The sequence below is a fragment of the Bombina bombina genome, chromosome 1, assembly GCF_027579735.1.
Source record: "Bombina bombina isolate aBomBom1 chromosome 1, aBomBom1.pri, whole genome shotgun sequence".
Lineage (NCBI taxonomy): Eukaryota > Metazoa > Chordata > Amphibia > Anura > Bombinatoridae > Bombina > Bombina bombina.
The window spans coordinates 624,471,783-624,498,272 of NC_069499.1; positions in this window are offsets into that span (position 1 = coordinate 624,471,783).

Sequence of the window (26,490 nt, forward strand, 5' to 3'; positions counted from 1 at the left end):
ATTGGCTGATTCCATCAGCCAATCAGAATTTTCCTACCTTAATTCCGATTGGCTGATAGAATCCTATCAGCCAATCGGAATTCGAGGGACGCCATCTTGGATGACGTCCCTTAAAGGAACCTTCATTCGGCTAGTAGGCGTCGGGAGAAAAGGATGTTCCGCGTCGGATGGAAGATGATGGCTCCCGAAGAAATAAGATTGAAGATGCCATTGATAGAAGACTTCATCCGGATCATGGACCTCTTGAGCTCCCGCTTGGATGAAGACTTCATCCGGATCATGGACCTCTTCAGCTCCCGCTTGGATGAAGACTTCAGCCGGATCATGGACCTCTTCAGCCCCCCGCTTGGGCTTGGATCAGGACATCGGAGGAGCTCTTCAGGACGGATCGGTGAACCTGGTATGGTGAAGATAAGGTAGGAAGATCTTCAGGGGCTTAGTGTTAGGTTTATTTAAGAGGGGTTTGGGTTTGATTAGGGGTATGTGGGTGGTGGGTTGTAATGTTGGGGGGGGGTATTGTATGTTTTTTTTACAGGCAAAAGAGCTGAACTTCTTGGGGCATGCCCCGCAAAGGGCCCTGTTCAGGGCTGGTAAGGTAAAAGAGCTTTGAACTTTAGTAATTTAGAATAGGGTAGGGCATTTTGTTATTTTGGGGGTCTTTGTTATTTTATTAGGGGGCTTAGAGTAGGTGTAATTAGTTTAAAATTGTTGTAATATTTTTCTTATGTTTGTAGATATTTTTTTATTTTTTGTAACTTAGTTGTTTTTTATTTTTTGTACTTTAGTTAGTTTATTTCATTGTAGTTATTTGTAGATATTGTATTTAATTAATTTATTGATAGTGTAGTGTTAGGTTTAATTGTAGGTAATTGTAGGTATTTTATTTAATTAATTTAATGATAGTATAGTGTTAGGTTTAATAGTAACTTAGGTTAGGATTTATTTTACTGGTAATGTTGTAATTATTTTAACTAGGTAACTATTAAATAGTTCTTAACTATTTAATAGCTATTGTACCTGGTTAAAATAAATACAAAGTTACCTGTAAAATAAATATTAATCCTAAAATAGCTACAATGTAATTATAATTTATATTGTAGCTATATTAGGATTTATTTTACAGGTAAGTATTTAGCTTTTAAATAGGAATAATTTATTTAATAAGAGTTAATTAATTTCGTTAGATTAAAATTATATTTAACTTAGGGGGGTGTTAGTGTTAGGGTTAGACTTAGCTTTAGGGATTAATACATTTATTAGAATAGCGGTGAGCTCCGGTCGGCAGATTAGGGGTTAATAATTGAAGTATGGTGTCGGCGATGTTAGGGAGGGCAGATTAGGGGTTAATACTATTTATTATAGGGTTAGTGAGGCGGATTAGGGGTTAATAACTTTATTATAGTAGCGCTCAGGTCCGGTCGGCAGATTAGGGGTTAATAAGTGTAGGCAGGTGGAGGCGACGTTGTGGGGAGCAGATTAGGGGTTAATAAATATAATATAGGGGTCGGCGGTGTTAGGGTCAGCAGATTAGGGGTACATAGGGATAATGTAAGTAGCGGCGGTTTACGGAGCGGCAGATTAGGGGTTAAAAAAAATATGCAGGGGTCAGCGATAGCGGGGGCGGCAGAATAGGGGTTAATAAGTGTAAGGTTAGGGGTGTTTAGACTCGGGGTACATGTTAGGGTGTTAGGTGCAGACGTAGGAAGTGTTTACGCATAGCAAACAATGGGGCTGCGTTAAGAGCTGAACGCAGCTTTTTTGCAGGTGTTAGGTTTTTTTTCAGCTCAAACAGCCCCATTGTTTCCTATGGGGGAATCGTGCACGAGCACGTTTTTGAGGCTGGCCGCATCCGTAAGCAACTCTGGTATCGAGAGTTGAAGTTGCGTTAAAAATGCTCCACTCTCCTTTTTTGGAGCCTAACGCAGCCTTTATGTGGACTCTCAATACCAGAGTTATTTTTATGGTGCGGCCAGAAAAAAGCCGGCGTTAGCTACGCAGGTCGTTACCGACAAAACTCTAAATCTAGCCGATAGTTTTTATTTATTTTTTTTTTTTTCACTTTGCACTATGAAAATTACTGTAATATTTTTATATGTTAATTACAAAATTTCCCAAAATTGTATAAAATTGTTAATAGCGGGGGGCGGAGTCAGCCAGCAACAGGAGCAGATGTGCTTTTCTTCTGCTCCGCTGTTCTGTGTTTAAGGCCGGGTCCGTAAAAGATGCAGAGAAGACACGCTTACACTGGCGCGAACCATCATACTCGTCTGAACATTTCCACCTCGAAGGCCTATGACCGTGGGACGACACTCTACCGAGGATTACCAGTGCTCCAAAACTTTACCGGGCAGACTGTTATAAAGCCTGCATACCTGCCGCGCCAATCCTAGGCCGCAAGCTGATGAGAGGCCTGTGAGGACATCACCGATAGCCAAGGGTGGACTTGATTGCCTCTCTGACACTACCGGATGAGCAAGCACCCCTAACTCTAGATTGAGCACGGCTCCACATTCCTAAGAAGCCGAGTGAGTGGTATGGACACACTTTGACTGCACGGAAGTGGTTATTAGCCCTAACTTTGGATACCTGCAACCTCTAATTAACATCTCACTACAGTGGACACATCCACGGCCCATCTTGTCTAGGGAGCTCAGTTGAAGTTAAGTTCCTGTCCAGATAGGAAGGTCTTTCAGCAGCAAAGTTTCTTGGGCTACACATGCGTCCATGTGGCCGAGTTTCTGCTGCTAAGCTGCGACTGCAGGAAAGAGCAGGGACCTGCAATTCAAGCTGGATGAGACCTTCCATTTACTCCTGTTTTGCACACACTTGGTTAATACCTGCCATCCCTCAATAACCCAGGCACCTCATATTGCAGACTTTGATCATTCCTAGTCCATCTGTTACACTCACTCTCCAAAACCTACTCCCACTCCCTCCAGAGGAGACTGCATTCAGGACACTAGAGAACTCTTTTCCCATTTCCACGTAACTGCCGTTGGTCCTAATTAATCTTAGCATTGCATAATATTGTACAATCAAACCTGTGAGCCTCTTACCTCACCCTTTCCCACCTGGGTTTTCTCAGGTGGGTCACCTCCACATGCCTTTTTCTTGTCCACTAGGTCGTATCCCCCTTTTCCCTGAGGTGAGGGAGTTGAGTCCTTGGGTATTTGCGTCACATCCCCCAGATACAGACCAGGGAAACACACAATATTGTTCATTTACATTCAATCTGTTTTGTTATTTGTTCTTTCGACTGTTGCTGACTGTTCTGTTGTGATAGACAGGCACTGCTTGCACACCTCTCTTCCATCCCTTTCCTGCTCAGTCGGTCTGAGTGGGTCACTTCCCTAAAACCTTTTCCGCTTCTTGCAACAGGTAGTATCCCCTTTCCCTTAGGGGGCAAGTGGTGCAAGTAGGAGACCTCCTTATACTGGTACTATACTCTGGCTATTGGTCAGTATCTTTACACAAATAGTGTACTGCATATTGTATTTGTGGCCTTAGCTGGGTAAAATTGTTTAACCTGTCATCATTGCCCTGTGCAGCGGTTTTTGAACACCCCCTTCTCTGACCCTTTCCCGCCCTGCTAGTCTCAGTGGGTCATATCCCTATTTCTTTTACCCCTGGAAGGGAAGTAGCACAAATCCCTGAGAGGAGTGGGTGGGTGGGTGTACCCTGTAGTCTAACTATCCTACACCTTCTATTCTCAGTGGCACCTCCTCAGCACCCAGGGTCTCTCTACGCTTATACCTCCCACCTCACAATTCGGTCACTTAATTCCAACCAGCCAAGCCCACAAAAATTCCTTAGTAACACGTGGTCTCCCTTCAACCATTTCATGTAAGATACTTCTAAGATACCATGAGGTAGAGGTGCCGATGAGATGCCATCCAGCCCCGCTCTAAAGGTATATGTGTAATATATGTATATTTAAGCACTGGTACACCTGATTTCACTGACGAGTTAACTTTGTGCATACCTCTAAAGGACACTATAGTCCCTAGGAGACTAGGAGACCTTCAATATGCCTCATTCTGCTAGGAAGCATACTAAGACCCCTTTCAGATCCAAGAAAACTGTCTATGACCACTTTACCCAGCCAATCAAAGAGCCAAACATGGAGGCTCACAGAGAATTGAGCAACCTTGACTCACAGGATGAGGAGTCTCAGTCTAGTACGCACTCCACCACATCATCTCAACATTTCATCACAGAGTCTACACTTAAAAAAATGTTGGCTCTGCAGACATTTTCCATAACCCACGAAATTCAGCGCAGTTCTGCTGAGCTCAAGAATGAAATCTCAGAAATTGGAGAGAGAGTGGATGCATTGGAGTGCAAACAGGATGACATAGCTGTTGACCAAACAAGTCTACTTTCATATTCGGAATGCCTGATTGACCAGATATCACAACTAGAGTTCAAATTGGCTGATGTGGAAGATCAGGCCAGACGCAACAATGTACGATTTAGGGGCATTCCGGAAAGTGTCCCCTCCCATGGAACTACACAACTACTTGCAAGTACTATTTAAGGAACTTGTGGGTTTTCTGAGGGTTTAACAAGCATCATGGAATGAGCCCACAGGGCACTCCGCTCAAAAACAGTGTCTCCAGACAAACCAAGAGATGTGATAGTATGTTTCCACAGTTTTCTATACAAAGATAGACTGATGCAAGCTTCTTTCAAAAAACTGTCTCATACTGAAATGTTCAAAGATGTCCAGCTCCTGCCTGATCTCTCGGCCCATACCCTCCAACAATGCCGACAATTTCAGCCTGTTACCTCCAAACTTTGCAAAGCCAACATAAAATACAGGTGGGGCTACCCTACTAGACTTATTATCACCAAAAACAACCAAACTTTTGTGGCTTCCTCCCCTCCTCAGGGACTTTCTCTCCTTACATCCTGGGGCTCTCCTCTGAGCCTCCACCTTCACAAATGCCTACTCATCCTAGGTTACGAGCCTCTGTGCCAGAATGGATAGCAAAAGACCAGAGATTAACACATCCTTGGACTCACCAGCCTCAGGATCCCATCAGAACTCTAGGGGGCACTACTTGATCCCTTGGGCCTGGGACTACACCTTTAGTGGACTATTGCACATCGCCTCTCTCTTGAGAGATTGAACTGATATCCTCTTTTCTTTCCTGGACTTTCTTGCACCCGCAAGATAGAGCATGCAAATTTAAGCAACTTTCTAATTTACTCCTATTATCAATTTTTCTTCGTTCTCTTGCTATCTTTATTTGAAAAGGAAGGCATCTAAGCTTTTTGTTTGGTTCAGAACTTTGGACAGCAATTTTTTATTGGTGGATGAATTTATCCACCAATCAGCAAGAACAACCAAGGTTGTTCACCAAAAATGGGCCGGCATCTAAACTTAAATTCTTGCTTTTCAAATAAAGATACCAAGAGAATGTGAAAATTTGATAATTGGAGTAAATTAGAAAGTTGCTTAAAATTTCATGCTCTATCTAAATCATGAAAGAAAGAAAAATGGGTTCAGTGTCCCTTTGTCAGGGTTTTTTCCCCTGATCTGTTTGCCATGTGCTGCTGGCAGCCATTTTACTCACCTCTCTTGCTGACCCTGGTGCATACTGTGTTATGCTGCTCATTTATTGCACTTCCTTTTATGGCCAGACTGGTGTCATCATCTGTGTGAGACAGGATGCAGTCTCAGAATTGTGATGTCATCACTTATTATTTAAAGGGCCTCTGTTCAGTATGCTTTGCCCTTGCGTTGTCTCAGACCTGTTTGTGAGAGCTCCTATGTATTACCTGGCTGACGTCCCTCCTGGTTCCTGATCCCTGACTTGTTCCTGACTCTGCTGTTCTCCTTGTTCCTGATTCCGGATCATCTGACTATTCGCTTTGGCTCCTGACTCGGCTCATCTGACTACCAGTTCTGGTTTTGATTCCTGGCTTGTTATTTGACTTTTTATTATTTTTTGCTATTAAAGGAGGTGTGATTATTTTTGCACTTCTTGTCTCAGTCTGATTCCTGGCACCCTGACATTACGCAAGGGACATGAATCCTGATGGTGCTAATAATTAACCTTTACCTGTCATAATTTCCAGGGTGGATGAACAGGATCACCGCTTGGATCAATTTGCACTAGCCCTGCAAACCCTGCAGACTCGCACTGCACATTTGGACCAAAGTGTCCCGCAAGTTATGGCTGCTCCTGTTTCCGCTGCTGCACCTAGTCCTATCAGCAGCATGTCCGGTTCTGCACCTCTACCTCAACGATATGGAGGCGATCCTAATCAATGCAGAGGGTTTTTGAACCAGGTGGGCATTTACTTTGAGATGTTACTTCAGGCGTTTCCCTCTGACAGAGCTAAGGTGGGCTCTTGCCTGGGCTAATCCCTTGTGGGAGACTAATAAATCTGTGATTTCAAATTACCCTGAATTTGTGGCCTCCTTTCAAAGGGTATTTGATGTTCTGGCTCGCTCCTCCTCTGCTGCTAAACGACTCATGTCCATTCAGCAAGGTACAAGATCTGTTGCTCAGTATGCCATTGAGTTCTGTATGCTTGCCGCAGAGGTAGGTTGGAACAATGAAGCCCTTGTTGCCGCCTTCTTTCATGGGTTCTCTGATGCGATTAAAGACGAAGTTGCTGCCAGAGATTTACCAGAAGATCTCGAGGCATTGGTGTCTTTTTTATCCTAATTGACATCAGACTAAGTGAGAGGTCCTCTTTCAAGGAGCGCTTGCGGAAGCCTCCTGTTCCGTTCTCTCCTACGTGTTTGTTCCCACCCATGCCTCCCTCTCCTCCCGTGCCTCCTGGTCCCAAGTCACCAGGTACTGCTGAGCCAATGCAGTTGGGATTCACTTGTCTCTCCGCAGCAGAGAGGGACTTTAGGAGGAGGGAGGGGCTCTTCCTCTATTGTGGGTTACAGGGTCACCTTTTGAAGTCTTGTTCTACACAGCCGGGAAATGCTCACACCTAAGGTCCTGTCGGGGGCAGACCTTGGGTTGTTTATCCTCGTCCCCGGAACCGCTTAAGGAGAAACCTTTGGGCACGGTTGTCCTTTACTGGGTAGACTCCTCCATAGTCACCCACGCTCTTGTTGACTCTGGTGCTGCGGCTATTTCATTGACAGTGCTTTTGTATCTAAGCACTCCATTCCTGTTTTACCTCGGTCCATTCCGCTGGCTATTGAGGCCATTGATGGCAGGCCCCTTCAGCCCGCACTTGTTACTCATGAAACCGCTCCATTATCCATGGCTGTTGGGGTTCTTCATTTTGAAACCCTCCAGTTCCAGGTTTTCCAGTTGTTCTGGGTTATCCCTGGCTCCAAAAGCACAATCCCAGTATCGAATGGTGCAGGTCCAAAATGTTGTCATGGTATACGCAATTGTATTTCCACTTGTCTTTGGAAACCAGTTAAAATCTTGTGCACTTCTTCAGTATCTCAATTGCCAGAGGAGTTCCGAGAGTTCCCTCTTGTCTCAATGTCCTATGCCTGACGGTTCCTTGCATTCGTGTGGTTTCTTCTCTAGGAAATTGTCTCCAGCAGAGTGCAATTATGAAATTGGCGACAGGGAATTACTGGCCATAATTTTGGCACTCAAGGAATGGAGGCATCTTCTCGAGGGTACTAGCATGCCAGTGCTCATTCTTACTGACCACAAGAATTTAACTTATATATCTGAAGCAAAACGTTTGTCGCCCCGACAGGCCAGATGGGCGCTAAGAATGTTAGGGCTGATGCCCTCTCTTGACAATTTTCGCCTCTGTCCAAGGAGGAGTCTGTACCTACTCCAGTTATACCTCCTGACCATATTTTGGCTACCATGCGTTCTAATTTGACTTCTCCCTTGGGGGAGGAGATCCTGGCTGCACAAACCAATGCACCTCCTGAGAAACCTAGTGGTAAGTGCTTTGTTCCTGAGAGTCTTCGAACTAAACTCTTGCACACTTACCACTATCCTAAAGTTACAGGTCACCCAGACTTCATTGTCGAGCTCCCTTTTTCCAATCGCAATACTGTTATCCTTATGGTGGTTGACCATTTTTCTAAAATGTCACTTTGCATTCCCTTGAAGATGTTGCCTACCGCTCAGGAGCTTGCTTCAATTTTTGCTTGGGAGGTCTTCAGTTTACATGGGTTACCCAAGGAGATAGTGTCGGACCAGGGTAGCCAGTTTGTCTCCAGATTTTGGCGTTCCGTTTGTGCTCAAATGGGCATCCAGCTTTCCTTCTCCTCGGCATATCACCCTCAATCCAATGGGTCTGCGGAACGGTCTAATCAAGCTCTGGAACAGTTTCTCCATTGCTATGTCTCAGATCATCACAATAATTGGTCTGAACTGTTACCTTGGGTAGAGTTTGCTCGTAATAGTGCTATTAATTCTTCCTCAAAGTTATCCCCGTTCATGGCGAATTATGGGTTTTAACCATCCTTGTTGCCCGATTCATTCATGTCTCAGGGTATTCCGGCTTTGGAGGAGCATCTCCGGCAACTCCGCTCCATGTGGGTGCAGATTCAAGACTGCCTTCATCGTTCTATGCAGCGCCAAAAGTTCCAGGCCGATTGTAGGCGTCTGCCCGCGCCTTCCTACCAGGTTGGTGAGTGAGTTTGGCTGTCCTCCTGCAACTTGAACATTTGTGTGCCTTCAAATAAACTGGCTCCCCATTATGTTGGTCCTTTTCGAATACTCCGATGGGTCAATCCTGTGGCCTACGCTCTTGACCTTCCTCCTGCAATGCGCATCTCCAATGTTTTTCATGTCTCCCTCTTGAAACCATTGGTTTGTAATCAGTTTAACACTGTGTTGCCTCGTCCCCGCCCTATCTGAGGAGCATGAGGAGTATGAGGTCAGCAGCATTATTGACTCTCGTATGTCTATGGGCCACGTACAGTATTTGGTTCACTGGAGGGGCTACGGTCCGGAGGAGCATTTATGGGTTCCCTCCTCTGATGTTCATGCTCCCGCCCTCCTCCATGCCTTCCATGCACGTTTCCTCAATAAGCCTTTTGTCCTCCCGTGGGGGAGGGGTCATTGAGGGGAGGGTACTGTCAGGGTTTTTTCCCTGCTGTGTTTGCCATGTGCTGCTGGAAGCCATTTTACTCACCTCTCTTGCTGACCCTGGTACATACTGTGTGATGCTGCTCATTTCCTGCACTTCCTTTTATGGCCAGACTGGTGTCATCATCCGTGTGAGACAGGATGCAGTCTCAGAATTGTGATGTCATCACTTATTATTTAAAGGGCCCCTGTTCAGTATGTTTTGCCCTTGCGTTGTCTCAGACCTGTTTGTGAGAGCTCTTGTGTATTACCTGGCTGTTTGACGTCCCTCCTGGTTCCTGATCCCTGGCTTGTTCCTGACTCTGTTCTCCTTGTTCCTAATTCCGGCTCGTCTGACTATTCGCTTTGGCTCCTGTCTCGGCTCGTCTGACTACCAGTTCTGGTTTTGATTCCTGGCTTGTTATTTGACTTGTGGACTTTTTATTATTTTTTGTTATTAATAAAGGTGTGATTATTTTTGCACTTCTTGTCTCAGTCTGATTCCTGGCACCCTGACACCCTTTAAGGTATGCACATATTGTAAACTTATTTTATTAGGTTGAATGTTTATATTTATGATGTTGTTTAATATAGAGTGGGGCTGGCACTGTTGGACCCCACCCCCATTTAGAAGTCCACACTAGGGTTCCTTTGAGGTGGACTATTTCCCCGCACACCTTTTAGATGCTTTATCAGTGTCTCCATTACCCCCCCATTCTCACCCTGTGCCCCCTCTCTCCTTATTCCTTGATCATCTAGACGAGACTCCACTACCCAAACTAGATGGCACTTTAACACATACATATGTCTACACTAGGAGTTCTAACCATAATGCTAGAGGCCTTAACTCCCCGCACATACGCAGCTTGCTATTGCAATCTCTCAAACACCACAACCCCCGACGTTGTTTTCCTTCAGGAAACTCATTGGTCACTGAATGAACCCCTTAGGTTTACCTTCAAGGAGCACAACAAGATTGAATTTGCCCCCTTCTCTAAAAAAGCCAGAGGGACTGCCATCTTAATTCATAAGAGACTTTCTTGCGAACCGATCCAAGTCATTAAGAACCCCCAAGCAAGATACATAATCCTTATATGCAAACTGAATCATGTAGACTATACACTAGCCTCAATCTATCTCCCAAACATAATCCTTATATGCAAACTGAATCATGTAGACTACACACTAGCCTCAATCTATCTCCCAAATATCCATCAAGCCAAATGTTTGAAGAAGATTTTGCACTTAATAGACCAATCTAAACAGTGCAGAGTTATTCTAGCAGGGGACTTCAAGATGATCTGGGACCATAGAACAGACAGGAAAACCACTGTAAAAGAAAAGGCTCATTCGCCTGCCAAACTCCTGGACCACAAGTTCTCCAATATAATGTCTTGCTCCGGATACTACGATATCTGGAGATCTCTCCATCCTAGAGACAAAGAATACACACACTACTCACACCCACACAGACTGTACTCAGACTCGACTACATATTGTGCACAGCTGATACATTGGACTTAATCAAATATGCCAATATCTCACTATGCGCTTGGTCTGACCATGACCATGCTGACATTTTTTCGGAAAACAGTTTGCACACTAGGCCCTCCAGGCATATGCCTCTCCACCTCCTGTCAGATGTCCCCTTAAGAGAAAAACTTTGCAGAGACATCACCCATTTCATACAGATCAATGATTACGCACTAGTACACAATGACACCTTATGGGGGGCCACAAAAGCTACCATAAGGAGACTCCTGATCAGAAAACAAGCACACCTCAGGAAGCAAGCCAGTCTTTTCCTGTCACAAGCCTACATAAAACTCAGAGAATTGGAAACACAGAACCAATGTACTCCCTCTACACACCTAGCACTCCAGATTACTGATGTTAAAAACCCTATTTCCCAAATCGAACTCCACAGAACACAAATTAATCTAACTAAGCTGATACAACTGTTTTATTATAAAAGTATTAAAGCTGACACCCTTCTGGCCAATAAAATTAGGAATAGAGTAGGCTCAACACGTATTCATCACATTCAACGCTCAGACTTAATTCTCAGACTCCAATTTCAAATAGGCAAGGAATTTTCCAACTTTTACTTGAATCCTTACAACCTTGAGCAATCTGAAAAACCACAAGCAACCTACCCAAAACATATTCGTACATTCCTAGACTCACTTGAACTCCATTCACTCTCCTGTGAACAGTGTGACTTCTTAAACTCCCCGTTTACTCTTAAAGAAATCCAACAAGTCATTAAAAAATGTAAATCATTTAAATCCCTGGGTCCAGATGGTTACCCGGCACACTTCTATAAGACTTATATGCGCAAATTATCTCCCCTTCTGCTCAGGCTCTACTATCTAGCAACAGAAGAAGGCAGTTTTAAAAAGGAATTCCTAGAGGCCACCATTATTACCATTCCAAAACCTAACAAGGACCCTTCACTATACTCAAGTTATAGGCCGATATCTCTCATTAACGTAGATATAAAAATGTACTCTAAATTACTAGCCAACCATATTTCCTGCCTTCTACCCCACCTTATTAACCTGGGCCAAGAATAATTTGTACCCCACAGAGAGAGACCGGACAACACCAGACGTTTATTAAATATACTATCTAAATTAGATGTCGAGAAGGCTTTCGCCTGAGTACGTTGGGACTACCTATGGAAGGTCCTCGGGAATTTTAAATTTCCAAGTGAGATGATAACAGTCATCAAAGCCCTTAATTACACCTCCACCACTTCAGTTAGGAGACTTGGTTTCCATTCTTCTTCATTCCCAAACTCAAACGGTACTAGGCAACGCTGCCCTCTGTCACCCCTACTGTTTGCACTAGCAATTGAACCCCTAGCTGAGCAAATTTGAACTGACTGTCAGATGAAGGGAGTCACATTATTTGGAACTGTACATAATATAGCCTTATTCACGGACAACGTCACAATATTCTCTCCAGAACCTGTACATACCATCCCCATCCTAGACTCTTTCAGAACACCACTCTTTTTATGAATTAAATATTTCCAAAACAGAGATCTACACTCAAGGTATTTCACCTTTCCATTTACAACATTTGCATTCTAGTTATAGCTTCACCAGGACAGAACAACTTGTCTCAAATCTAGGAGTTAAGCTTTCAGGCAGTTTCGCCAAGGTAATAAAAGGCAATTATCTCCCTCACCTGATGGAACTCATAACCCTCAAAAATAAATAGAATATGCCCCACATTTCCTGGCTAGGAAGAATAGCTGCACTAAAAAATTATTTTTTTACCCAAACTCACATACTTATTTTGGTGCCTTCCAATTAGAGTCCCCAAACATATTCTATAGCAATTTCAAAGCGAATTGACGAAATACATTTGGCAAAACAAACCCCCCGGAGTGGCACATAAAATCCTCCAAAGCCCTAAACTATCAGGTGGTTTAGTGTTGCCTTCCGTAATTAGGTATTATTAAGGCGGTATGCTCACTCACATTGCACAATGGGGCGTTCTCCACTCTCTTAGTAAATGTAGATCCATTGAGCAAGCCTCATTACCTCATAACATCCATCTTTGCGATCTAATTTGGACCTCACCACATTGTCATAGAAACTTAGAAATAGTCAACCCCATAGTTTACGAATGCCTCTCTATGTGGGACAAACTCAGATACTATCCTCTTGTTGCACCACATCCCTCCCCATAACCTCCATGGCTGGATTACTTACTGGTTTACCAGAAACACATCCCAATAAATGGTCTCAACTGGGCATTAGGAGGCTTTCGGACCTTTGGTCACCCCCCCCCCACAAAACCAATTTCACCAAATAGCCGAGCTTGGGGACAGCACCCAAGTTCCACCATATCTATCTATATAATATCACAGAATTAAAGCTACTTACATAGTTGGGGAATTGACCAAAAAAACAATCCACTGTATAACCCTGTATGAGACCTATTATAAAATATTAGCACACTGGTACTATGTTCCTACTAGATTAATCAGAATGTTTCATAACGCTTCACCTAACTGTTAGCGCGGCTGAGGACAGAGAGGTAACACTATGCACATTTAGTGGGAATACCCCAAGATTTGCCCCCTGTGAAACACATGCTTTTTCATTCTTTCTTACATGGGTATATCCTTGCCTAAGACACCATCTTTAGAACTCCTACACATAGGTACACATTCCTTACCAAAACACCATGCATACTTATATATACACCTCTTTACAACTGTCAAAAACTCCATAGCTAATTCTTGGAGAAAGGAAACCCCTCCAAACTGGTCTAGAATTCTTAACACTATGGCATACATATACACAATGGAAAAATACATTTTCTATAAACTGGATACCTCTGACCTCTTTGAATTCGTTTGGGCTGACTGGAAAGATAAATATGACATGGCATTGAAACCCCAATGTTTTAACCATGGACTGTAATAGTTTCATCTGAAAGTGACCGGATCTCTAGCTGGACCTCCAATCTTCTAGCTGCATAAAAAACACAATTTACTTTAGCCTAATGTAGGCACAGAACCTGCTTTCTGAGCTAAAAGTATTGTGATGGCTATAGTGTTCATTTACTGAAAACTCTACATGTGGCTTGTGGCTTGCGTTACTCTGAGACATGTTAGTATTGCACTATTCCACCTCATATCATGAATTGCATTGTGTTAAGTAGCATTAATGTTAAATATAATTGTAGATGTTTTTGTTAGTAGGCCAAATACCATGCTCCTCATTGTGTACATGAATGTGTGACATTAAAGGATGTTATATCTCAAATACATATCATATTGGTGTGTGGGATGTTACTCACCAGCATGATGTTCTGTGGTTGTAGCCCCTGAGTCACTAGTCCCTGGAAGTCCACGGACTGCTGTGATACTCAGGGACCTGCATATCATCTCCTGCCAGGTGTTGTATTCAGTGTCCAGGGGTGGACCACCGCCTGTTCCCCTCTGGTGCATGGCTTCCTGCCCCATCTTCTCTTTCACCCGACTCTTACAGTCATTCCACCTTTTTTTAAGGCCCTCAACAGTCCTCCTCTGCGAGGCCACACTGTTGACGGCATCCTTTCCTGCCAACCATGCTGTTTTATGCCTTCTGGCAACACCTTTGCCCTTCTCCTGGCCAAAGAGGGTACTGTGGTTGTCCATGATGGCCTGGACTAGGGCAACATTCTCATCGAATGAGAAGTTTGGGCATCTCATCCTCTGTGGACACCTGGCTTGCTCCCTGTGATGTCCTTGGTGTTGGTTCCTCCCGATCCTCTCCCTCCTCCCCCCTTCTGTCCCCATGTGCACCCTCTGTCCCTCTTCTAGATGTGCCTGGTCTCTGGGCATCTTCCCTCCCATCATCCCTTCTAGCTCTCCCTCTTCCCACTCCACTTACTCCCTGACGAGGACCCCGCTGCTCCTCTTGTCCTCTACAATACTCCTCTCCCTGCTACTCCTCTCGCCTCCTCCCCTCCGCCCTACCTCTCCCTGCCATCCTCACACTACACACACTCACACACTCACTCCCAGTTCAATCACACACAATCACAACCAAACACTCAGCCTATCACACTGTAAAATTGAAATAAAATGTGTGAGGTGTTAGAAAAAAAAAGTGTTGTGTATTTTGTATATGTATGTATGCCATATGTGTGCAATATTGAAAAATATGTGTAAGTGTACAAGCTTAAACAACCAACAATGCGACCTAACTAACTCCTCTGTTTGCCCCTCTCTCTACTCTGACTAATCCTCCACTCCACTGTAGTGTGCTGTAGCGAACCATCCAAACACACTGGAGAAAATGGTGGCTGGTGCATGAGTTTATATATGACTTTTGAATAGCGTAATTACGTGGTGCATTTTTAGATGTAGTTGCGGGTGATTTTTATGAGTGTTAGCCTAATTTGCATAAAACTACTCTTTATTGAGACTTTACGTGGACAAAATACAGGCGTAAGTTACTTGCGACGAGTAAAATGTGTATTTGCGCACTTTTCGGAAGAACGCCAGTTTGTCCTACTTACGCCACTTTAGCATCTGACGGCGCAGCTAAGGGAGTGAGCTTACGTGTACACTCATCTTATTTCCCTATTCAGTTTAAGGAAGTTTACTATGAAATCTCATGAGAGTTAAGTGAAATCTCATGAGATCACAGTAAAAGAGTTCATGACCACAGCACTGTTGATGCTGATTAGCTGCAGTTAATTTCTTCATTTTTTTAAAAAAAAATTTTACCTGCAACTGGGCAGTAACTAAAAGATTTTTTTACACAGGACTGGTGAGCTGAGGAAATTGTGAGGTAAAATATCTTCCTTTTTAAAATAGAGATGCTCAGGTGATATTTTCCTGTCAGCTTTTTACAGTTATGCTGCATCAGTTTCAAGTGATTTAGAATATGAGTATTATGTCCCTTTAATTGATAGACAGTGACACTTCTTACAAGCATAAAAACAAGCTGTTTTACAAAAACAAAAACCAGTAAAACATTTCAATATACCTTCTTATTTAAAATTAATATTGAACACATTACGCAGTCATCAATAATATTGACATAATTTGCTGCCATATTTTAATCTCCCAGTGGCTACATACCTTATGTTTTGGTGTGTGTGCAAACAAGCCAGTTTTTTTTTTTTTTTCATATTTACCCTGATCACATGTAAAAAAAGATTTTCAGCATTTTTATACTTGTGAAGCTTTACTAAGTCAATTGACACAAAAAAATTAGGGTTCATATGCGCTGAATACTATTTGTGTGTGGCAAAATGAATTTGAATAGGTTCCATGATCAGCTAATGTGAAATAATACAGATAATGATAATCTGGGCAAAAGAAAGAAAATGTGAAGAAATCACATTTTATCTACAGTTTGCACTGTGGAGGGCTAGATGGACATAAAGATTTGAAAGCACATAAGGACCATTGTAACTATCTGCCTATTCATTTATTTACTAATACAAGTTAAAGTTTAATTAGCATTCTTTAAATACATTTGTTTAATACATTGTATACAGGAAACCCGGCTTCCCTTTGGTTCTGACATAATGCAGACGTGTCTGAATGCCACCTAATGCCTCAGTGACTGTGCCTGATTTCTCAAGAGCAGAGATTTTTTTGGGATTGTTTGATCCTGACCCTGGGTCAATAGTGATTTAGTAGCTAGAATTGCACCAAGGCCACCAAAAGCTGAGGGGCCTACAAGTGTACTGCCATTATTGATGATGTGCCCCCCCCTCTTATACTCCGTGCAGATTGCCTCTTCTTTGCCGTTAACTACCAGGTCAAGCAACACTTTCATTACCCATTACCACCTCCCTTCAGCAGTGCCATGGGAAACAGAAGGTAGGGAAGGGATTGCAAGTTTCATTAATGTGATCTAAAGCCTCGATTGAAACTGGTGTTAATGGAAATATCTGGAGACTACGCATCAGTTCTAAGGCCTTTCATAGTTGATCAATCTTGGCCCGCCAGAGGTTTTGGAACTATATTTCCCATGATGCTCAGAGACTTTAAGCTCATGGAGAGGTCTCATATGAAAAGAAGCAAAGGGGGTCGCGTCCGGTGCTGCAGTCATGAGACCTAAAACTTCCATGCACATAGCTACTGAAGAGAATGACTGAGACTGAAGGTTCGACAAGCTGAAACCAATTTTAAACGTCTCTTGTCTGTTAGAGTCATGGACACTGAATCTATCTGGAAACCTAAATAGGTGACCCTTGTCTGAGAAATCAAATAACTTTTTGGTAAATTGATCCTCCAACCATGTTTTCGAAGAAACAACACTAGTTGATTCATGTGAGATTCTGCAGAATGTAAAGACTGAGCTAGTACCAAGATATCGTCAAAATAAGGAAACACCACAATACCCTGCTCTCTGATTACAGAGAGTAGGGCACCGAGAACCTTTGAAAAGATTCTTGGAGCTGTCGCTAGGCCAAAAGGAAGACCGACAAATTGGTAATGCTTGTCTAGAAAAGAGAATCTCAGAAACTGATAATGATCTGGATGAATCGGAATATGAAGATATGCATCCTGTAAGTCTATTGTGGACATATAATGTCCGTGCTGAACAAAAGGCAGAATAGTCCTTATAGTCACCATTTTGAAAGTTGGTACACTTAAATAACGATTCAAAATTTTCAGATCCAGAACTGGTCTGAATGAATTTTCTTATTTTGGGACAATGAATAGATTTGAATAAAACCCGAGACCCTGTTCCTGAAACGGAGCCGGCATGATTACCCCATGAAAACTCCAGGTCTGAAACACACTTCAGGAAAGCCTGAGCCTTTAGTGGATTAGCTGGGATGTGTGAGAGAAAATATCTTCTCACAGGAGGTCTTACTCTGAATCCTATTCGGTACCACTGAGAGACAATACTCAGAATCCATTGATTTTGGACAGAATTTGTCCAAACATCCTTGAAAAATCTTAATCTGCCCCATACCAGCTGAGCTGGAATAAGTGCCACACCTTCATTCAGAGCCACAAAGCTCTTCTAGCTAAAATAGCTAAATACATAGATTTAACATCAATTTTGATGATATCAAAAATCGCATCACAAATAAAATATTAGCATGTTGAAGCAAGCGAACAATGCTAGACAAAATCAGAATCCAATTCTTGTTGCGCTAAATTTTCCAACCAAAAAGTTGATGCAGCTGCAACATCAGCCAAAGAAATTGCAGGCCTGAGAATATGACCAGAATATAAATAGGCTTTTCTTAGATAAGATTCAAGTTTCCTATCTAAAGGATCTTTAAAAGAAGTACTATCTTCCATAGGAATAGTCGTATGTTTAGCAAGACTAGAGATAGGCCCATCAACTTTGGGGATCTTTTCCCAAAATTCCAATGTAACTGCTGGCAAAGGATACAATTTTTTAAACCTTGAAGAGGGAATAAAAGAAGTACCAGGCCTATTTCATTCCTTAGAAATCATATAAGAAACTGCACCAGGAACTGGAAAAACCTCTGGAGTAACTACAGGTGGTTTATAAACAGAATTTAAACGATTACTAGTTTTAGTATCAAGAGGACTAGTTTCCTCAATATCCAATGTAATCAACACTTCTTTTAACAAAAACAAATATACTCCATTTTAAATAAATAAGTAGATTTGTCAGTGTCAATATCTGAGGAAGGATCTTCTGAATCAGATAGATCCTCAACAGAGGAGGATAATTCAGTATGTTGTCAGTCATTTGAAATTTCATCAACTTTATGAGAAGTTTTAAAATACCTTTTACGTTTATTAGAAGGCGGGATGGAAGACAAAGCCTTCTGAATAGAATCATCAAAAAAATCTTTTGATTCACAGGTATATCTTGTACATTAGATAAGAACAATACATACAGAAAGGCATGGTTTCAGACCATATGATAATGTTCTGAAAAAGCAAGGGTAATAACACAGGCACACAGAAAAATATTTTATTTTATTTAATGTCCCATATCACATTCAGTGAGTCACTGTATTTTGCCCAAACAAACAGACAACATAAAGTGAACCATATACATATACACCTAGTCTAAGGTAAAAAGAAGTAAAGACTGCCTAAGCATACGTATGCCTAAACCCTAATATATCAACATTGCACAATCTATCCGAATTGCAATAGATTAACAGATGCACAAATAATAGATATATACATCTATATCCTAAATTAAATGCATAGAATACATAAGGTGGTAAATGACTATGAGCAGATATATTGCATCAAGCAGCATAACAAATAAATGCATACGATCATGAATAGTCACCCCATATAGACAGCAAAGATTTCCATATTAATGACTGCAAACGATCCCATATTCCACCTGAGTGCAAACTGACATGAGTCACTCAATGCAAAGAGGTAGATAGAACACAGCGGTTCTTACTGTCACTTAATCCAATAGATGATGTGTAACTATAGCGCCATAGAGAGCAAAAAACACTTAGCTTTTGTTCTGTGTCCCAGAGCAGCCTTTTTCCAAAGCCTTCCGCTCTCTCTACGGCATCTGACGTCACAAAGAAGGGGAGTGGTATACCCTTAGATGGCCTCCAATAGGCTCCATAGATGAGGATTGCCTCTCACTGTCAGTGAGAAAATCAGCTGTACCGGCTCCTAGCCGCAACGAGAAAAAAACAGGCTTCCCCTAGGCTGATAATATGAAGGAGAACCAAGATTTACCCAAAAGCACCCTCAGAGGCTTTCTCTTCACACACAATAGAGACAGCGTGTCAACCATACCCACAAATAGCATACTTTCGCATGCATATATTCCACAAATTAGTGCATTCACGCTAATATAGCAGTCAGTTAATAGTTACACACAAATAGATCCTTCAATATTAGGGTATAGTGTTTCTTCAAATAGATGTTTCACAGGATTTTCCACCCGCTCTCCAAACTGCACTCAACAGGTATGCAAAGCAAATATAGGCAGACAGTTCATGGAGGCTAGATGAGTGCTAGCATCCTCAATTTCACCTTAGACAGTTCGTATAAACAGGAGCATAGTCGACATACTCCTGAATAAACACAACAGTGTTAAAGCACAACAATACCAACGACCGTTTCACCCCCACAGCTAGTGTATGTCCCAGGGGTTCATCAGGGCTTCATTAGGTCCTCACCGGACTTCCTCTTATAAAGGGCTTTCCTGGCATTCCTCAGGTGTGCCTCCCACTTAGAGGATAATTTCTTAAAGGTGTATTCACATAGCAAAGTCTATTGTATATGTTAAACAGTTAAACTACTGAAAGGTTGTGAAAATACATTTTTTTTTTTTTCTGTTGGCAATCATCGAAATCCCCGTGTTTCAGTTCTTATATTTGTTGTGGGTTAAACAAAATAATACAATAAGAAATGGACTAGAAAGGCCATCAAACAACAATTATCAATATTGGTTACATAGAGAATTGTCAATATGAATTTTGCAAGTGTTTAGCAGGACATAAAGAAAAAGAAGCATAGACAAACGAAGGAAAGGAAGAGGAAAGAAAAAGAAGAGAAGAGGTCAAATACACGTGTTCCTGAGTGAAGTGAAATAAAGTTTGCTGAGGGATATTAAAATTACAGTATGGGCTTACCCCTATCAAGGGTGTTAGGTTATCTTGCGTCCTCCTGGTAATTAGCTGCGGGGTCTGGATAGAAATGCAATTGGTTAATGGAGAAGTAATGAAACCTCTCTAGTCGTATATTTAGCGAAACCTGAGCAAGCCACTCGTCAGTCGTAGGAGTAATCTCCTGTTTCCATCTCTGAGGAATGACTTGCTTAGCACTATTCAATGCAATGTGTAGAAGCCTGGTGTGGGCCTTAGATTGCATTTTGGGAATATCATGGAAGAGTAAAACTACTGGATATAGAGGAATGTCGCGTCCTAGGAGTTTGCTAATTTCCTTAGTTATGGAGTACCAAAACGGCTGCATACTAGGACATGACCACCAAATATGGTACATGGAACCCTCTTGGTTGCACTTCCTCCAGCATCTGTTAGATGTCAGGGGAAAGATGTATTGTAGGCATTGCAGGGTCAAAAACCATCTCATTAAGAGTTTATAATTGACTTCCAGCAGGGAGGCGGAGTGAGAGGATTTGGCAATGTTGTGGAAAATTTTATTCCATTCCTCTACTGATACTTGCCCCGCAAGGTCTTTTTGCCATTTTTGTGTGTAAGAAGGAAGGTGGTCTGTTGGAGGTGAGTTCAGAATAGCATACAAAAGAGATATAGTATGGGCTGGTTGGTGAGGTGCACTACAGAGTTGTTCAAATCTAGTGCGAGTACGCACCAGATCCTGTTTGCTTTTATGAGTGTTGATAAAATGTGTCAGCTGATTATATCTTAGCCAGGTAGCGAAGAAGTCGTTCTCCAAGTTTTGCATTTGTGTCATTGGGATTATTTTTGTTGCCTCCGTCAACAGATAGACCGGGAGAAGTCCATGGATGTCTAGTTTTAAATTTTTTGGAGGAGAATTCCCCACCAAGAAGTCAGGATTGGAGAGTGATGGTGTGAGAGGGGATGGGATACTAGAGAACGAGGTGTTTTTCTGTATCTGTCTAGACCATACCTGAAAAGTTTCTTTTATAATGGGATAGTTTTGGATTGTAAAAGGTCGGTGTTCAGGGGGAAGCCAACAATAGCTCCCTAGCTGGGGTATCCCCGTTAAGTCGTGTTCCAGGGAGACCCAGGCTTTAAATGAAGTTGCCGACTGGTAACACCAATCAACAATCCTCTGAAGGATAGTGGCATCTTTGTAATTCTGGAGATTTGGTACACCTAGCCCTCCCCTAGTTGGATGCAGATATAGTGTCATTTTAGATATCCTTGGTGGTCTTTTATGCCATATGTAAGAGTTAGTGATGGACTGTAGTGTAGGGAGGAAGTGATTAGGAAGTGGGATAGGGACTGTTTGGAAGATATATAAAAGTTTAGGTACAAAATTCATTTTTATAACATTAATCCTTCGTATCCAAGTAATTGATTTAGGGAGCCAAGATGCAATAAATGAGTTGAATTCATGTATAAATCTTTCATAGTTATATTTGAACAGGTCATGTAGGTTAGGTGATAAATGTACGCCTAAGTACTTTAACGTTTTGTTTTGAATCTGATAGGGATAATCAACTTCCAATAGTTTACATTCTGCCGGAGACTTTTCCATTGGAAGTAATTCCGTTTTGGAAGAGTTTATTGCGTAGTTTGAGGCTCTTCCGTATGGGGCCAAAATTAGGCGAGCTGCAGGGAGGGATTTAGTCGGGTTGGTAAGGGAAAGCAGTAAGTCGTCTGCAAACAATTTGTATCGTGTCTGGTTAATCTGCAGACCACTCACCTCCGTGCTGCCCCTAAGCTTGATTGCCAAAATTTCCATAGAGAGTACAAATAATAAGGGGGAAAGAGGGCACCCCTGTCTCGTCCCATTCTTAATATGAAATGAGCCGGACAGGATACCATTCACTTTAACTTTGGCTGTTGGGCCCACATAAAGTGCAAAGATTTTGGAGATAAATTCCTCTGGGATGCCGAATTTCTGGAGGGTGAGTTTTAAAAAGGTCCAATCCAACCTGTCAAAGGCCTTTTCAGCATCTGTTGACAGGAGGATTGAAGGGGTTTTATGTAAAGAAACAAATTGCATAAGTTGCAGCACACGTGTGGTGTTGTCCCTGGCCTCTCGACCAGATACAAAGCCTGCCTGATCCACATGAATCAGCAAAGGGAGGACTGCATTGAGTCTATTTGCAAACATTTTGGCGTAAATTTTTAAATCAACATTCAGGAGGGAGATAGGTCGGAAGTGAGCTGGCTGGTCTGGGGATTTGCCTGGTTTGGGCAGTACTGTTATAAAAGCCTCCAACATGTTCGAGGACATCGGCTCATTTTGGTCTATAGACTGGAACAGGGTAAGGAAGTGAGGAGTTAAAATGTGTTTGAAGGTTTTGAAATATAAGCCTGTATACCCATCTGGTCCTGGGCTTTTCCCTGGCTTCAGAGTTTTTATTGCTTTTTCTATTTCTAAGGCATCTATTGGTTTTTGGAGGAATTCTACCATATCTGTTTGTAAGACTGGGTTTGAAAGCTGTTGTAGATATGAGGAGCATACGTGTTCATGTTCCAAAGTTTTCCTGTTGGGAAATAAATCATAGAGCTTTGCATAATATAGTCTAAACAATTCCGCTATAGAGGTTGAATCCTCTATCTTTTGATTTGCGTCATTTAGTAAATGGTGTACATAGGAAGAGTTTTGTTTTTGTCTGAGTGCCCTCGCTAACATTCTACCTGGTTTATTTCCTTCTGTAAAATTTTTTTGTTTAAGATAAAATGCTTGTTCTTCTGATTTGTTATGTAGCATGTTGTTTATCTCAGTTCTGAGTTTTAATAGTTTCCTCAGAGTCTCTTTGTTTGAGGGATCAAGCTTGTGTTCATGTTCCACTTCTAAGAGAGCAGCTGCGAGTTGTGTGTATTTTTCCCTATATTGTTTAGTTTTATGCGCTTTAATTTTAATGAGTTCTCCCCTAAGAACACATTTATGAGTTTCCCATACTACCCTAGTGTTAGTATCCGGTGCCAAATTCTCCTGAAAAAAGTTTGTAAGTGTCTTTTCTAAGTGTTGTATGCTAATTGGGTCAGATAGAATAGAGTTGTCCAACCGCCATAGAAATGGCTTAACAGGAGCAGAGGGCCATCTGAATTTGCTAATGACTGCAGAATGATCGGACCAAGTGGTTGATGAGATCCTGGAGGATTCTAGGAGACTAAGGAACAAATGATCTACTAAAATATAATCTAATCGGGAATATGATTTATTCGGGTTTGAAAAGAAAGTGTAATCCCTAATGTGTGGGTGTGAAAATCTCCATGTGTCATGGAGTGTAAGAAGGCGTAAGTTTGACCATATGGATTTCAGAGATTTTTGGGGAATAAGAATATTTGGATTGGAACTATCTATCGATGGGTCAAGAGGGATATTAAAGTCCCCAGCTACTAATAGGGGGCCTGTTGTGAAAGGGATAGTCATATTAGTAATATTTTGAAAAAATTGCCTTTGTTTTGTGTTAGGGGCATAAATGTTGATCAGCTTGATTGGTCTTCCAAATAGAAGGCCCTTCAGGCCAAGGTATCTCCCTTCTTTATCTGCTTCTATACTGTGGAGCTGAAATGGTACTGAGTTATGGAAAAGGATACTAACCCCATTTATTTTTTTGTCAGGGTGACTGTTATGATAGTGTTGGGTATAGTGAGGTGAGAAATATTTAGGTTCAAAGTTTTTCCTAAAGTGCGTCTTTTGTAAAAATAAAATGTCACACTTTTTTAGTTTTATATCACGTAAGGCCATAGAATGTTTGTGTGGTACGTAAAACCCTTTCACATTTTGGGTCATAAATGTTAGCGAATGTCCCTTTATATCAACCATATTGAGCTGTAAAAAATTTGTAGATACGATGAATACCCCTGCAAGCGCCATATATAACATATGTAAGACCAATATTTAGAAAAGAAAAAGAAATTGGGAGATTGAGAGAAAGGACAGTAATAAGCAATTTGTAAGATATACATACTGAGAGAGAAATCTGTAATTGTAGGATTCAGAAGGAATCCAAAAACTAGTGAGATACATTGTGTTTTAAACAACAACAAAAACTGGGGAGATATCCCCGTCTGACCTATAGCTCTAAAACAAATAAATATCATTAGGGCATAACAAGTCTATCGGCTAGATTTAGAGTTTTGTCGGTAACGACCCGCGTAGCTAACGCTGGCTTTTTTCCCCCCGCACCTTTTAAATACCGCTGGTATTTAGAGTTCACAGAATGGCTGGGTTTTCAGTGCGTTATGCTCCAAAAAGGGAGCGTAAAGCATAATTTACCGCCACTGCAACTCTAGATACCAGCGTTGCTTACGGACGCGGCCAGCTTAAAAAACGTGCTCGTGCACGATATCCCCATAGGAAACAATGAGGCTGTTTGAGCTGAAAAAAAACCTAACACCTGCAAAAAAGCAGCGTTCAGCTCCTAACGGAGCCCCATTGTTTCCTATGGGGAAACACTTCCTAAGTCTGCACTTAAAACACTCTAACATGAACCCTGAGTCTAAACACCCCTAACCTTACACTTATTAACCCCTAATCTGCCGCCCCCGCTATCGCTGACACCTGCATATATTTTTTAACCCCTAATCTGCCGCTCCGTACACCGCTGCAACCTACATTATACCTATGTACCCCTAATCTGCTGCCCCTAACACCGCCGACCCCTATATTATATTTATTAACCCCTAATCTGCTGCCCACAACGTTTTCTCCACCTACCTACAATAATTAACCCCTAATCTGCCGACCGGACCACACCGCTACTCTAATAAATGTATTAACCCCTAAAGCTAAGTCTAACCCTAACACTAACACCCCCCTAACTTAAATATAATTTAAATCTAACAAAATAAATTAACTCTTATTAAATAAATTATTCCTATTGAAAGCTAAATACTTACCTGTAAAATAAATCCTAATATAGCTACAATATAAATTATAATTATATTGTAGCTATTTTAGGATTAATATTTATTTTACAGGCAACTTTGTAATTATTTTAACCAGGTACAATAGCTATTAAATAGTTAATAACTATTTAATAGCTACCTAGTTAAAATAATTACAAAATTACCTGTAAAATAAATCCTAACCTAAGTTACAATTAAACCTAACACTAGACTATCAATAAATAAATTAAATAAAATACCTACAATTATCTACAATTAAACCTAACACTACACTATCAATAAATAAATTAAATTAAATACCTACAATTAACTACAATTAAACCTAACACTACACTATCAATAAATTAATCAAATACAATACCTACAAATAAATACAATGAAATAAACTAACTAAAGTACAAAAAATAAAAAAGAACTAAGTTACAAAAAATAAAAAAATATTTACAAGCCAAGGCTTGGAAAAAGAGATATTTCTCCTAGCTGGCAGGATATTATCCATACAATGGCCTATCTGTACACCATGGAAAAGTCAATATACTTTGACCTTAATAAGTCTGACTTGTTTGAGATGGCATGGGCCGATTGGAAGAATGACCATGACACTTTTTGGCACCCACAGGTTCTGGCGACCGACGTCTAATCTGACGGTTAGCAATCTGGCTACTCTAGCTAATAGGTACCGTATGCAGGTATCTAGAAACACTGACGATAATACATTCCCCCCTCCCCCCCACACATATGAGCCCCCCAAACCCCCCCCCCTCATCTTTGGTTTTCTATACTCAAAACATACCAGTCAAAGTGCCCTGCTGTATCCTTATTTATTTTTTTATTTTTTCTTTCTCAAATGTGCGGAAATTTTTGTGATGGGTTCTATGACCCAATAATTTGATTATTACCATTACTGAAAAAGGGGTCCTGCGAGTCCCCAATTGTTATGTTATATATTTACAAAACCTTTAATAAAAACATTAAAAAATAAAATAAAAATATTTACAAACATTAGAAATATTTACAAACATTAGAAAAATAATACAACAATTTTAAACTAATTACACCTACTCTAAGCCCCCTAATAAAATAACAAAGACCCCCAAAATAAAAAAATGCCCTACCCTATTCTAAAATTAAAATAGAAAAGCTCTTTTACCTTACCAGCCCTTAAAAGGGCCATTTGCGGGGCATGCCCCAAAGAATTCAGCTCTTTTGCCTGTAAAAAAAAAACATACAATACCCTCCCCCAACATTACAACCCACCACCCACATACCCCTAATCTAACCCAAACCCCCCTTAAATAAACCTAACACTAAGCCCCTGAAGATCTTCCTACCTTATCTTCACCACACCGGGTATCACACCGATCCGTCCTGGCTCCGATGTCTTGATCCAAGCCCAAGCGGGGGGCTGAAGACATCCATCCTCCGGCTGAAGTCTTGATCCAAGCGGGCAGAAGAGAACATCCGGATCGGCAAACATCTTCAT